A 13,594-nucleotide genomic window follows, 5' to 3' on the forward strand; every position below is an offset into this window, starting at 1 on the left:
CTGGCATCTGCTCTGTTGGGAATGGCTCGGAGGGATCCTTCCTCACCGCAGGGACTGGCTGTTCCTTGCTGGAGGCACCTGCCCGTGGGATTCCCTCCTCAGCCCCTTCCCCTTCATCAGCTTCCTCCAGCAGGTGTGCCCAGGCAGCCCCCTTTATAGCCAGAGCCCCTTCGCACAGAGGGGTGGGCCACATGCTCAGCCTCACTGGCTGCACCTGGGGCAGCCCCAGGTATGGCCCCACCTGGAGGCCATTGGAAACAGGTGCTGTTGCCAAAGCCTGTGGCACTCCAGCCCCTCCCCTGCACCTGTCCGCAGCTCCCTGCCCAGGGACAGAGAGAAGGTAGAAAAGTTTATTCATTAATGCACCTAAGAAATCCCAGAAGGGAGTTGGCTGCAATGCTCAGTGCCCAAACACAGCAAGAAAGAGGGATAAAGGACAGAGGGACATAGAGATGTGGGATGCCATGAATAAGGGGGGCAGGGGGGACAGACAGGACAACCACATAGCCAAAGGAGAACAGAGAGATTGCACAAAAAAATCAGGGACAGAGAGATGGAGAAAGACATAAGATAGGTGGGGGACATGAGAGAGGTGGAAGGGACGAGCGGGACAACAAGACAGAGACGAGACAAAAGACATGAAAAAATCTTAGCATGATAGGGGAAAAGAAACATAGGCAAGAACTACAAAAGCAGGAACAGGGAGCCAGATAAAGGTACACAGAAATAAAATTTCAAAAAGCGACAGGGTATGAGAAATATATGTGAGAACTAACAAATAGGGACATAGAAAGAGGGAGAAGTAGAAAGAAAGTGTAAACAGTGACAGGGTAGAAGACAGAGAGGGAAGAAATAAGAAGAGCCAGGGAGATGGATAGATGTAGAACAAAAATTTTTCAAAGCAACAAGATATAAAAATCATACACAAGAATTAAAAAAGATATGCAGAGGCCCATAGAGGGAGATATAGGAAGAAAATCTGAAAAGGGACGGGGAACACCACACACTGGCAAGAAGCTAAAATTAGGTCAGGGAGACAGAGAGAGGGAAAGGTAACAAAAAAAAAAATTAAAAAGCAACTGGGCTTAAGAAATAGATGCAAGAATTAAAAAACGATAGGGACAGAGAGCTAAAATGAAAGTTTCAAAAGCCATGGGGTACAAGAAACATAAGCAATACTTAAAAAAATAGGGACAGGGAGCCTGATAAAAAAGCTGCAGTGGGTTGACATTGAACGGCCACCGGATGCCCGCTGAGCCGCTCTATCGCTCCCCCTCCTCGACCAGACGGAGACAGAAAACAGAACAGAAAAACTTGTAGGTCAAGATAAGGATAAAGAGAGCGCTCACAGATTACTATCACAGGCAAAACAAATTAAACTCAGGGATATTAATTTAATTTATTGTAAATCTAAAGCAGACTAGGTTAATAACAAATAAGAACAAATGATAAATCTAAAGAAATACCTTCCAACCACCCCGCTCTTTTGTCCGCAACTTCACTCGCAACTTCTCTACATCCTACCCCCGAGCAATGAGGGGGACAAGGAGTGGGGGGAGTAGTCAAATCATCGCATTTTGACTATGCCGCTCCTTTCTCCTCACACTCTTCTGCCCCACAGCAGGGTCCCTCCCATGGAGCCACAGGTCCCACGAGGACCCTGCTCCAGCGTGGGCTCCTCTCCACGGGGCCGCAGGTACCGTGCTCCAGCGCAATCCCTCGATGGAGTTGCAGCTTCCTTCAGGCACGTCCACCTGCTGGAACTTAGGGTCCTCCACGGACCACGGTCCGTGCCTGCACCACTGTGGACCTCCACGGGCTGCAGGGGGACAACCTGCATCACCATGATCTTTACCGTACCCTGCCCCTCCTTCTCTGCTGACCTTGGTGTCTGCAGGGCTGTTTCACACGTTTTCTGTATCACAGCTTCTGTGCAGCGCTTTTTACCCCTTCTTATATATCCATTACAAGGGCGCGAGCAGCGTTGCTGAGGAACTCGGCTTAGACCAGCCACAGACCCGTCACTCTACGGCACTCGCCGCCGCCCTTCGGCGATTCCCGGCACTCTTCGGCAATTCCCGCCGTCCCTCGGCACTCGCCGGCACTCTTCGGCACTCGCCGCCGCCCTTCGGCGATTCCCGGCACTCTTCGGCGATTCCCGGCACTCTTCGGCACTCGCCGCCGCCCTTCGGCGATTCCCGGCACTCTTCGGCGATTCCCGCCGCCTTTCGGCACTCGCCGCCGCCCTTCGGCGATTCCCGGCACTCTTCGGCGATTCCCGCCGCCCTTCGGCACTCGCCGGCACTCTTCGGCGATTCCCGCCGCCCTTCGGCGATTCCCGGCACTCTTCGGCACTCGCCGCCGCCCTTCGGCGATTCCCGGCACTCTTCGGCGATTCCCGCCGCCCTTCGGCACTCGCCGGCACTCTTCGGCGATTCCCGCCGCCCTTCGGCGATTCCCGGCACTCTTCGGCACTCGCCGCCGCCCTTCGGCGATTCCCGGCACTCTTCGGCGATTCCCGCCGCCCTTCGGCACTCGCCGGCACTCTTCGGCGATTCCCGCCGCCCTTCGGCGATTCCCGGCACTCTTCGGCGATTCCCGCCGCCCTTCGGCACTCGCCGCCGCCCTTCGGCGATTCCCGCCGCCCTTCGGCGATTCCCGGCACTCTTCGGCACTCGCCGCCGCCCTTCGGCGAATCCCGGCACTCTTCGGCGATTCCCGCCGCCCTTCGGCGATTCCCGCCGCCTTTCGGCACTCGCCGCCGCCCTTCGGCGAATCCCGGCACTCTTCGGCGATTCCCGCCCCCCTTCGGCACTCGCCGGCACTCTTCAACGATTCCCGCCGCCCTTCGGCGATTCCCGGCACTCTTCGGCACTCGCCGCCGCCCTTCGGCGAATCCCGGCACTCTTCGGCGATTCCCGGCACTCTTCGGCACTCGCCGCCGCCCTTCGGCGATTCCCGGCACTCTTCGGCGATTCCCGCCGCCCTTCGGCGATTCCCGGCACTCTTCGGCACTCGCCGCCGCCCTTCGGCGAATCCCGGCACTCTTCGGCGATTCCCGCCGCCCTTCGGCGAATCCCGGCACTCTTCGGCGATTCCCGCCGCCCTTCGCCGTTTCCCGGCACTCTTCGGCGATTCCCGCCGCCCTTCGGCGAATCCCGGCACTCTTCGGCGATTCCCGCCGCCCTTCGCCGTTTCCCGGCACTCTTCGGCGATTCCCGGCACTCTTCGGCGATTCCCGCCGCCTTTCGGCACTCGCCGCCGCCCTTCGGCGATTCCCGGCACTCTTCGGCGATTCCCGCCGCCCTTCGGCACTCGCCGGCACTCTTCGGCGATTCCCGCCAACCTTCGGCACTCGCCGCCGCCCTTCGGCACTCGCCGCCGCCCTTCGGCGATTCCCGCCGCCCTTCGTCACTCGCCGCCGCCCTTCGGCGATTCCCGGCACTCTTCGGCACTCCCCGCCGCCCTTCGGCGATCGAGCGGGGCTGGGGCTGCAGTACCAAATTTGGGTCACCGGGTGGCAGCACCGAGAGACGGGAAAGAGCCCCACTGCGCATGCGCGGAGCCGGAGCTCCACGACCGCATTCGCACACCACGTGGCAGCACAGAGCGCGGCAAAGCGCATGCGCGGGGCTGCTGGTGCGGGACCCGCTTTGGAACGCCGGGCGGCCGCAGCGTCTTCAAAATTCTTTTCCGAGTATTCCGCAGAATGAGAAATGGCTGCTACCTCAGCCCCGTTTAGACCATCCAAAGGCGGCAACTACTGACTGCGGGGGGCCCAAGAGCAGGGCTTGTATTGCTCTGCCCGCTTCCCACTCGCGGCCCATGCGGCACGGCGTGCGCTGCTTCCGCTGCCAGAAGGATGCCAGCGGCTCGACCATGGCAGCCCCGAGCAGCATCCGGCTGCTCCGAAAGCCTGGGTGCTCTTTCTGTCCGTGCCCCCTACCCCATTACCTTGGAAGCAGAAGCAGCACAAGGAACCGCTAACGGGTTTTCTTTTTTCCCTTTGCAGTAAGCGCCCGGCATTGCTCTATTGGTCTGCATGTACAATCCGCGTCGGACAGGTGCTGCGGAAAGATTACAACAAACCAAACCAACCAACCAACCAAACAAAAAGCAGCAACACACATGGCATCCTCAAGGCAGGCGAGGAGACGAAAGCTGCTTTTTGTCAGAGGGGCAGATAGGTTCATCGGGAAACAGCACGCCCAAGCAGACCGGATGCGAATGAGCAACACGCTGGTGATTCCTGGGCTTCGCTGTTTTCTTTGCACCTGTCCCCACCTCTGTGCTATCGGAACTCTGCTCTCCTCATCCCGCCTACACACAAGGAAGGCTTCCTGTGCAGGGCTTGTCCATTAGCTAAGAACACGACGTCGTGTAGTCCGGAACGGCCCTTTAGTCAGCTGGGGTCAGCTGTCCCGCCCGTGTCCCCTCCCAACCCCTCGTGCCCCCCAGCCCGCTCGGCAGCGGGGCGGTACGAGGAGCCGAAAAAGCCTCGACTCTGTGCAAACGCTGCTCGGCGGTCGCTAAAACACCAGCGTGTCATCAACGCTGTTCCCAGCACAAATCCAAAACAGCGGAGGAGGGAGACGGGGGTGGGAGCAGGGTGCAGGGAAGCATCTGGGGGGCTGCAAGCAGCGCCCTGAGGGCCCAGAAGCAGAGGGGTTACGGGGGGCGGTGCCCGATATGGTGGGGCGGAGCCAGGGGCATGTCCCTGGGAAAAAATAACTCACCTGGGGGAAAGCCTCATGCAGGGGGACGCTCGGGTGGAAAGCATTCGGGAGGGCAGGGAGACTCACAGAGGGGGACGGGGAGGAGGAGGAGGAGGACACGGACAGACAGAGGGGCACGTGCGGGTGAAAAGGTGCACGGGGGGGGGACACGCGTGGGGATGACCTACGCCAGGGGGGGTCCGCCCGGGGTAATCCACAGCAGGTAACTCACCTGGGACAACCCGCAGCAGGCGATCCGCGCCGCGTAACTGACCCACGCCGGATCCACGCTGGATAACGCTCAGCGGTGCTCCTCAAACTGCCAGCGTTTCACCCCACATTTAGCCCAAATGAGGGGTTGGGGTTTGTTTGGGTTTTGTTGTGGTTTTTTCCCTTTTTTTCTTTTTGGCTTTTCCACAATGGAAAACTGGCATTTGTTTGCTTTTTCCAAACATACTCAATTCTGGGGTTTTTCAGCACTTTTCCACAACGTAAAAATTGGTGATTCTTGCTTTTGGTTTCGTTCTTGAGAAAGAGGGCTTCTTTTGGGGTTTTGGTGGGGGATTTTGGGCTGAGGTTTCCCCCCCTCCTTTCTTTCCGGCTGCACAAATCCAGGTGCCTTTGGCTTTCCCAAGAGCCCCAAAATTGTTGGGTGTCATCCCCCCACCCCCCCTCACGTCATTCTTTTTTTTTTTTTCCCCCCCATTGCAGACCAAGAATCGAGGGCTTTGGGGCATTTTTGTGCTGTGGCAGTGGCTCCTGCTCTGCGTGTGTGGCCCCACGGGGGAAAGTCCCCACTTAGGGGAATCAGCGCCAAATAGGGCTGGGAAAAGGGGGAAAGTAAGAAGGGGGAGAGGGCAGCCTTTGAAAGCGCTTTTTTATCTTTGATAGAGACTGGGGGGGGTGTGTGTGTGTGTCAAGTTTTTAAATCCCTTCTATAAACTGGGTTTGTTTGCATTTTAAAGACCGTACATAGCATAGATGTTTACACTTACGTATCTACACACATTCATACATACAAGGAATAGACATGGGTTCTTATATATATTTTCTCTTTACACTTATATAAAGTCTAAACAAGTATTACATATACTATATTTACACTTTTCTATATTTACACATACATCTGTTGTCTCGTTGCTGATGACTTCTAGTGCCAGGTACATCACCTCTGAAGATCCGCTCTGACGGACATCCATAAAACGCAGCTGCTTTGAAAGAGAAAGACTTCCTTTCTGGAAAAAAAATCTCTTTCCAACTCGAGTTAAAAATCACACACCGTAGCTTAAGGAGAAAAGATGTTATTGAAGCATTAACTCACCGAAAGCACACCAGGACTCACTGTCACTAGTCACAAGGCTGCTAACGCTTCTTGGGAAAGCCTGGAAAACACGCGGAAGTGATGCCGCTTGGTCCCGTTTTGTCCATGTCTCTTCTTTGACCTTGACTGCTTTTAGTACAGATGCTGGTATCCAAGTAAGGTTTTCGAGTACTACTGTAAGACATTTTAAAAATTTATTTACTGAAAAAGCGTAAGGCTTTTATTGTGAAAACAAAGTCTGTTTCTTCTGAACTCTTATGAACAGTTTCTTTCCTCTTTCATTACAGAATTGTTTTCACAGTATCATTTAATGGTAAGCACACAGAAACAGAAGATGATGCTTTCATGAAGAGAAAATCAACGCAGGGAAGTAAGCTTTGCGTAGGCGCAACATGCTCCAGAACAGACCTTACTTTATTTTTAGTATTTGTGTTAAAATATTTCATAGAAAAACTATAGAAGGAGAGTTGGCACAATCTTAATGTTGACTTTAAAGTCCATACCACGAGTACCTTAGGAAAAATGCAGACACACATTGTAGACGTACCTTGTACTTGCAGACCGCTACAGATCCTTTCCATCCGTCTTGTACTTTCCTGGCAGAAGAAAGGGTGACCACGGTGAAACAGCGGCACCTGACCTTCTGCTGAGAGAGGAAAAAGCCCTTTAGCATAAAGCTGGGTAGGAACCTAAAGCTTCTTTTTTCTTGTGAAGACGACAACCGAGTTGACGAAAAAGTATTTTGCATCATCTCGGGTTCAGCTGTTGATAAAGACCACTAGAGCTTTTGCATTTTTTAGACAACCGCGCCTTTTTTTGACTCACTGGCAGCTTTACCTTCACTACAACTCACTTTCCTAGACACACGCAGATGACAGAGATACCTACATAAATTTTCCCAAGCCCTAAGTAGAGCCAAGATTTCCTCACCCAATATGTCCCAAGTTGAACATTTCGTTAAAGAGTACAGCAACACATCTGTCCTTGTGGACTGCCTCCTTGCAGAAAAGGAATGATTTTTTTTCAGGCCGTTTCTCCAAATGGTCGGGATCTTTTAAAGCTGCAGTTGTGCCACCAAACCTGCTTAGGATCCCTTCCAGCATTTGTCTGTCCTTCGATTTGACAGGCACACCCTCTATTCCATCTTCCAATTGCAAAAATACAGAATGCGCTCAGACCCAGAGCACAGCCCTACCGATGTCCAGACACACCCTGCTGTTTTGACGGGGAGCCTCTGAATGTCCCTGCGAGCACAGCCGCATGTGCAAGATTCATTTCACCTACGCCGTGTGTTACTGATTTCAGTGAAGGTAGTTTCTGAAGCTTTAAAAGCTTTAAAACCAGCTTGCTCAGTGCCCATTTCTGAGCCCCAAAACCCAGCTGCTGATCCTGTTCTCAAGTCCCAAAAATGCAGGACTGGACCTGTTTCTGAGCCCAAAGCCACACAACTCAGTCTGTTTCTGAGCCCCAAAATCAGCCACATGAGCTTGTTTTCAAGCCCCAGGAACAGAAGACCTGGTCTCTGTTTTCAGGCCCCAAAACAGCTCACCTTGTCTGCTTTCTTACGCTCTTTGCAGTCCCCATGTGTGATGGGGGGTAGCCACCTGTCGTCGTTTAGCCCCAGCCAGCAACCAAGCACCACGCATCCGCTCGCTCACTCCGCCTACCCCGATGGGATGGGGGAGAGAATTGGAGGAGCAAGAGTGAGAAAAACTCCTGGGCTGAGTTAAGAACAGTTTAATAATTGAAATAAAGTAAAATAGTAATGATAATAATATACAAAGCAAGTGATGCACAATGCAATTGCTCACCACCCGCCGACCGATACCCAGACAGTTCCCGAGCAGCGATCGCTGCTCCCCGGCCAACCCCCCCAGTTTCTATACTGCCCATGACGCCGTATGGTATGGAATAGCCCTTGGGTCAGTTTGGATCAACTCTTCTGGCTGTGCCCCCTCCCAGTTTCTTGTGCCCCTGGCAGAGCATGGGAAGCTGAAAAGTCCTTGACCAGCATAAGCAGTACTGAGCAACAACTAAAAACATCAGCGTGTTATCAACATTCTTCTCCTACTAAATCCAAAACACAGCACTATGTCTGCTACTAGGAGGAAAATTAACTCTATCCCAGCCGAAACCAGGACACCACCCCGCAGCCCTGCACCCCCAGGGACCCACGTGCAGTTATGGGGAGTGCTTGGGAACTGTGGAGGGCCCAGCCCCACGTCTCTACGGGGCAGCACCAGCACACAAAGGGCATTGCTTTATTCCTGCCGTTTCAGGCTTTATTTCTCTGGCATCATCACCACTGCACCCCAAACTGCCCCCAGGGCCAAAGGACCCCCACGGGGAGCTGGGCCCAGCCACCCCCGCTCCAAGCCAAGCACAGCCCAGGCCCTCTCCAAGAACCCCCGGTAGCAGTAGCTGGGGCCCTTCCCCGCCACAGGAGCCCCCCGGGTCCCCACTGCCCGACCTGCACCGAGAGTAGCAGAGGCTACCCAGCCCCAGTGAGGAGCAACCGGGGATGGGATGGGATGGGACGGGACGGGGCTGCCCCTGCTCACCCTGGCCGGGCAGGGGCTCAGCCCCAAAACCCCTCAACGACCCCGCTGCAGCGTTTGGCCCAGGGCCGCTTCCGCCCCCGCCGGCCCTGCAGAGAGATGGAGCAAGTAAACGTTGAGTCCGTGAGCAGGACGGAGGGAGAGAGAGATTGGGGGGAGTGGAGGAGAGGAAGAAGAAAGGAGGGACGAAGATGGTGACAAGGCGCAGGACACAGAGACAGACAAAGAAAAAGGACAGGGAGCAGGACAAAGGGATTGAGAAATGAAGACATCATCAGATCTGGACAAAGAGACCGAGAAGGAAAAATAAAAAAAACCAGCAATGGGCTAGAGAACAGAGATGGAGGAAGAGAAAAAAGGGCCAGGGAGCAGGACAGAGGAGGAGAGAAAAGGAAAAAAAGGGAGAGCCTGCTGCATGGGGAGGTATAGCAAGAAATGACCAGACAGGCAGCAGGACAGAAAAATAAAGACAGAAAAGATGGGACAGGAAGCAAGACAAAGAGGCAGTGGGAGGAAACAAGGGGCAGGGAGCAGAACAGAGGTGGAGAAAGAAGCACTGGGGCAGAAGGAGAGACAAAGAAAAAAAAGACAGGAAGAAGGATGGGAGATGGGGGGTGTAGGGAAGAAGGACAAGGAGGAGGACACAGATTGTCAGAGAAAGACAGGGAGCAAGACAAGGTCATACAGAGAGAGAAAAAAGGGACAAGGAGACAGGACAAAGTGGGAGACAGGACAAAGTGAAAGACAGGCAAAAATAAGAGACAGGTAACAGGACCGAGATGGAGGGGAAAAAGCCTAGGATGGGCAGCAGGACAGAGAGATGGAGAGGGGAAAAAAGAGCACTGGGCTGCAGGGCAGAGATGGGGTAAGAAAAAACAGTGACATGGAGCAGGACAGAGTGATAGAAAACAAACAAACAAACAAACAAAAAAACCCAAGAGGGAAAAGGGCAGAGAAATGCAGGGAAAGGCAAGGAGAAGGACAGAGATAATGGGGGGGGGGGGGGGGGGGAAGGGGTGGGTTAGGGAGCAGGACAGAGATGGAGCAAGAAAAGAAAAAAGGATGGGAGACAGAAAAAAGGGAAAGACAGACAAGGACAGGGAGCAGGACAAAGGGATGGAAGAGAAAAAAAAAATAGTGATGCGCTGCAGGACAGAGATGGAGGAATTAAAAAACAGACACAGGGAGCATGACAGAAGGACAGAGAGAAAGAACAGACAGAGAGCAGGAGAGCATTGGAGGAAAAAAACAATTGTGATGGGCAGGGGACAGAGAGATATGGAGAAAGAAAAAATACTGAGGAAGAGACAAAGGAAAGAAGGGGCAGCCAGCTGGACAGGGGGATAGAGTTAGAAAGGACAGGAGAGGGAATGGGACAGAGAGAAAGACAGACAGGAAAGACAACGAGAGGAAGCAGGGCAGAGGGACAGCAAGAGGAAAAAAAGAAAGGGAAGAGAGCTGGACAGAGATGGAGAAAAAAGCAGCAGGGACAGAGCACAGGAGACAGAAAGAGCGGCAGGGAGGAGGGCAGAGAAAGAAAAGTCAGGGCAGCAGCAGGATGGAGTCAGAGGAAAAAACCTGGGATGGTGAACAGGACAGAGAGGACTATGAATATGAGCACAAAGCGGGACAAAAGGCATATAGCGAGAAGCAACGGGACAGGAAGCAAGATAGAGCAACAGATAAGAATAATGACAACGAGAGAGAGAAAGACAAAGACAGAGACCTTGAGAAGCACAGGGGGCTGGAGAAAGAAAGAGAGGTATTAGCAGCCCTGCAGAGAGATGGTGACAAAAAAAGAAAAGGGCCAAGGAGCAGCACAAAGAGTCAGAGAGATGAGCAGGAAGGAGAATGGGGACAGTGAGCTACAGAATGAAAAAAAAACAGTGACAGCGAGCCAGACAAAGGGATAGAGAGAAAAAGAGAGGGAAGGAAGGAGAGAGATAGGAAGGCAGGGACACGGAGCGGCACGTACAGGTGCAGAGAGGAAAAGAATGGCAGGGAGCAGGCCAGAGAAATTGTGGGGAAAAAAAAAAAAAGAGATGGATATAAATCAGGTCAAAGAGATGGAAAAGGAAAAAACCGTGATGGATGCAGGACACGGACAGAGGATGGAAAAAAAAAAAAAAAAAAAAGAGGGAGGGAGCCGGACAGAAAAATCAGAAAAATAGAGAGAAGAAGAAGAGAGGTACAGGGGAAAAAAAAACCAAACACCCCAAAACATGGCAGCAGCATGGGAAAGAGAGGGCAACAGGGAGGGACCAGGATGCACAAGAGGGGAGACGGCCCCGAGGGCCTGGGACTCACCGCAGCTCTCACTCTCAACACTGCTGGGAGAATTTGACAGTTCAGACGCTTCCTTCTCCTTGTCTCCTCCCTTCCTCTTCTGTAACTCTGGTGGCTTGGCTGTCCTCCACCTAAGAGGATACATGGGTGTCTCAGAGCTCTTACAAGACAAGGCTTCCTAGACACGCAGCCTTGCTTGCTCACGCACTACGCAGCCGTACCGCGCTTTGGGTTACGCATACAGACCCTGCGGTGCACGCTGGCAGTCTGGCCTGCTGCGGACTATGAAGAGGGATCCTTCCTCACCCAGAGAGGCAGGCTCTCTCTTGCCTGCAGCGGGAGGCAGCTGCCGGCTGGATGGCCTTTGATTTCTTCTTCTTTACCTTTCTCTGGCCTCTCCAGCTTCAGCCGTGGCAGCCGCTGTCCACAGCCAGCAAGTACTCTGCCTGTCCCTTTCTGCCCCCATGCCGTAAAGAGAGCAAGGCCAGGCAGAGACAACCCACGCAAGCCTGAGGTGGTTGCAGTCAACAGCTTCCCCAGGCGAGGAACAGACAACCGCGTCCTCAGCACAGCCTCCGGGAGAGGGAAAGAAGCAGCAGCAACCGTTATTACCATAGCTCGCCCCCAGTCAGAGTGGCTCCTTACGCAGGGGCTTCTGGAGACGCAGCGAGGACCAGCTCGTGGCCATAACGACAGGGCTGGGGGGTGGCCTGGGGCTACGGGACAGCCTTCAGGGGAGCTGCTGGAGCTGGGGGCAGCCGCATGGGCCAGCAGGGCCAGGGGAGGCTCAGGGGGAGCTCTGGCAAGCTGCGGAGGCACCCGGTGTCTGTGCCTGGGAGACGTCCTCCTCCTTGCCCTCTTCCCCTCTATCAGCTCTCGGGTAGCTCCCCGGGGCTGCCCTGACCCGGCTCACCTCCAGCAGAGCGGGCGCCTGCCACAGCGGGCGGTTTGAGGGTTCGTGTCCCTCCACCCCCGGGCGGGCAGGAGACACCCCTGCACCCGCCAAAAGGGCTCGCTCGCCTCGCCGGCGGTCCTTGCCCTCGCCCACCACCGCGAATCGCGCCCGTGCGGTGCCGGCGCTGCGGTTCCGCGCTTCGGCCACCAGGCGGCAGCAACCGCGAGCGCCCGGCGGGCGGCGCGTGCCCAGGGCCGGCACCGGCGCCGCAGTTCCGCGCTTCGCGCGCCGAGCGCCCGCTGACAGCGCGCCCGTGGGGCGGCAGCGTCTTTTCCTTACCGGGAGGCAGCAACGAGCTCGCTGGCACGGCCCCACAGGCACCGCAGCATCGCGATGCTGTTACCGGCGGACGGCAGCGTGGAGCACGGGGACGCCACCGCGCATGCGCGCTTTCGGGGAGCGGGCGCAGCTGGAAGCCGGCAGAAAACCACATGAAGTCGGAAACAGAACGACACCTCCCGTCGCGCCGCGGCGGTAGCAAGGAGTACGCCTAGCCGGAATCGCCCGAGAGCAACGCGGCTGCCCGGGAGCGAAGTCCGCGAAAACTACACCTCCCGGCATGCACCGGCAAATCGGCAAGGCCATTCGGCCGGCGAGTGCCGGAAGACTACATCTCCCGGCAGGCTCCGGGGAACCAACATGGCCGACAGGAACCTGTGCGCCAGGACTAGAGCTCGCGCATGCCGCGGGAGGCAGCCTTCCCCCGCTCTCTGATCCTGCGGGGACACCGTTCTCCCCGCGTCCGCCGAGTCCTGAGCGCAGCCCCACGCTCCCCAGAGCGGCTCCGGGCAGCCCCCGCCGCCCGGCTGCGGCGCGGCGCGGCCCTGACGCCCCCCCCGCAGGCACCGCCGCCCGTCCCGGGGCACGCCCCGGGACTTGCCAGTCGATCGCGCGGCCCCGCCCCCAGACTCAGAGCCCCGCCCCCGGCGAGCGCCTGGGGGTGCCGTCCCCACCCGGCCTTGCCGCTCCGCAGAGGCCCCTCCCGCGGCCCGGGACTTTGGCGGTCCAAGGCACGCCCGGCCCCGCTCACCTTCGCCCTCGGTGCAGGTGCAGCCACAGCCCGGCGACGCCGAGCGACCGGGGCTCCCACCGGCCCCTCCACGGTCCCCCGGGGCAGGGCAGCACCGGCAGCACCAGCCCCTCCACCGGCAGCCACCCCTTTACAGGGAGGGGCCCTGGCCATCAGCCTCCTGGGGCAAACCGAAAGGAAAACGGCTGATCATGAAGAACACCAAAAGGCACCCGGAAAACTGTGGGAGAGGGGAGAAATCGGAATGGAGAACTTTGTGGCCCACTGCAGGACAAACGCAGGGCGCGGAGGCTCACCAGAAGGCACATGGAGGGCTCGGGGGCAACCCAAAATGTGAATTGAGGGTTCTGGGGCACACCAAAATGCAAACAGGGGCCACAGTAAGCCTCCAAATTTAAAGACATCAGAAAGCAAAACGGGGGGCCCTGTGGTGCACCTAAATGAAAAAGGTGGTTCCTGCAGGGCAAGTGCAAGGCCCTGGAGCGTACGGGAAGGCAGGTGGAAGACCGTAAGGTACGCATCTCTACAGCTTTACTGTGTGTGTCTTTCTCTCCCTTCCACCTTGCCGGCATTGTTCCCACCGCTCTATCCTCACCTTCATTATTGAATTTCTCATGCAAGGAAGGCATGTAAGCTGAGACTTTTTAGTAACCGACATTAATTTACTTGCCTTGCCAAATGTGCAGTGGCTGCTAGGTGGGGAGCAGTCTGAAGAAGTCCTGGGCGTTA

The sequence above is a fragment of the Pelecanus crispus genome, chromosome 11 (assembly GCF_030463565.1).
Source record: "Pelecanus crispus isolate bPelCri1 chromosome 11, bPelCri1.pri, whole genome shotgun sequence".
Classification (NCBI taxonomy): domain Eukaryota; kingdom Metazoa; phylum Chordata; class Aves; order Pelecaniformes; family Pelecanidae; genus Pelecanus; species Pelecanus crispus.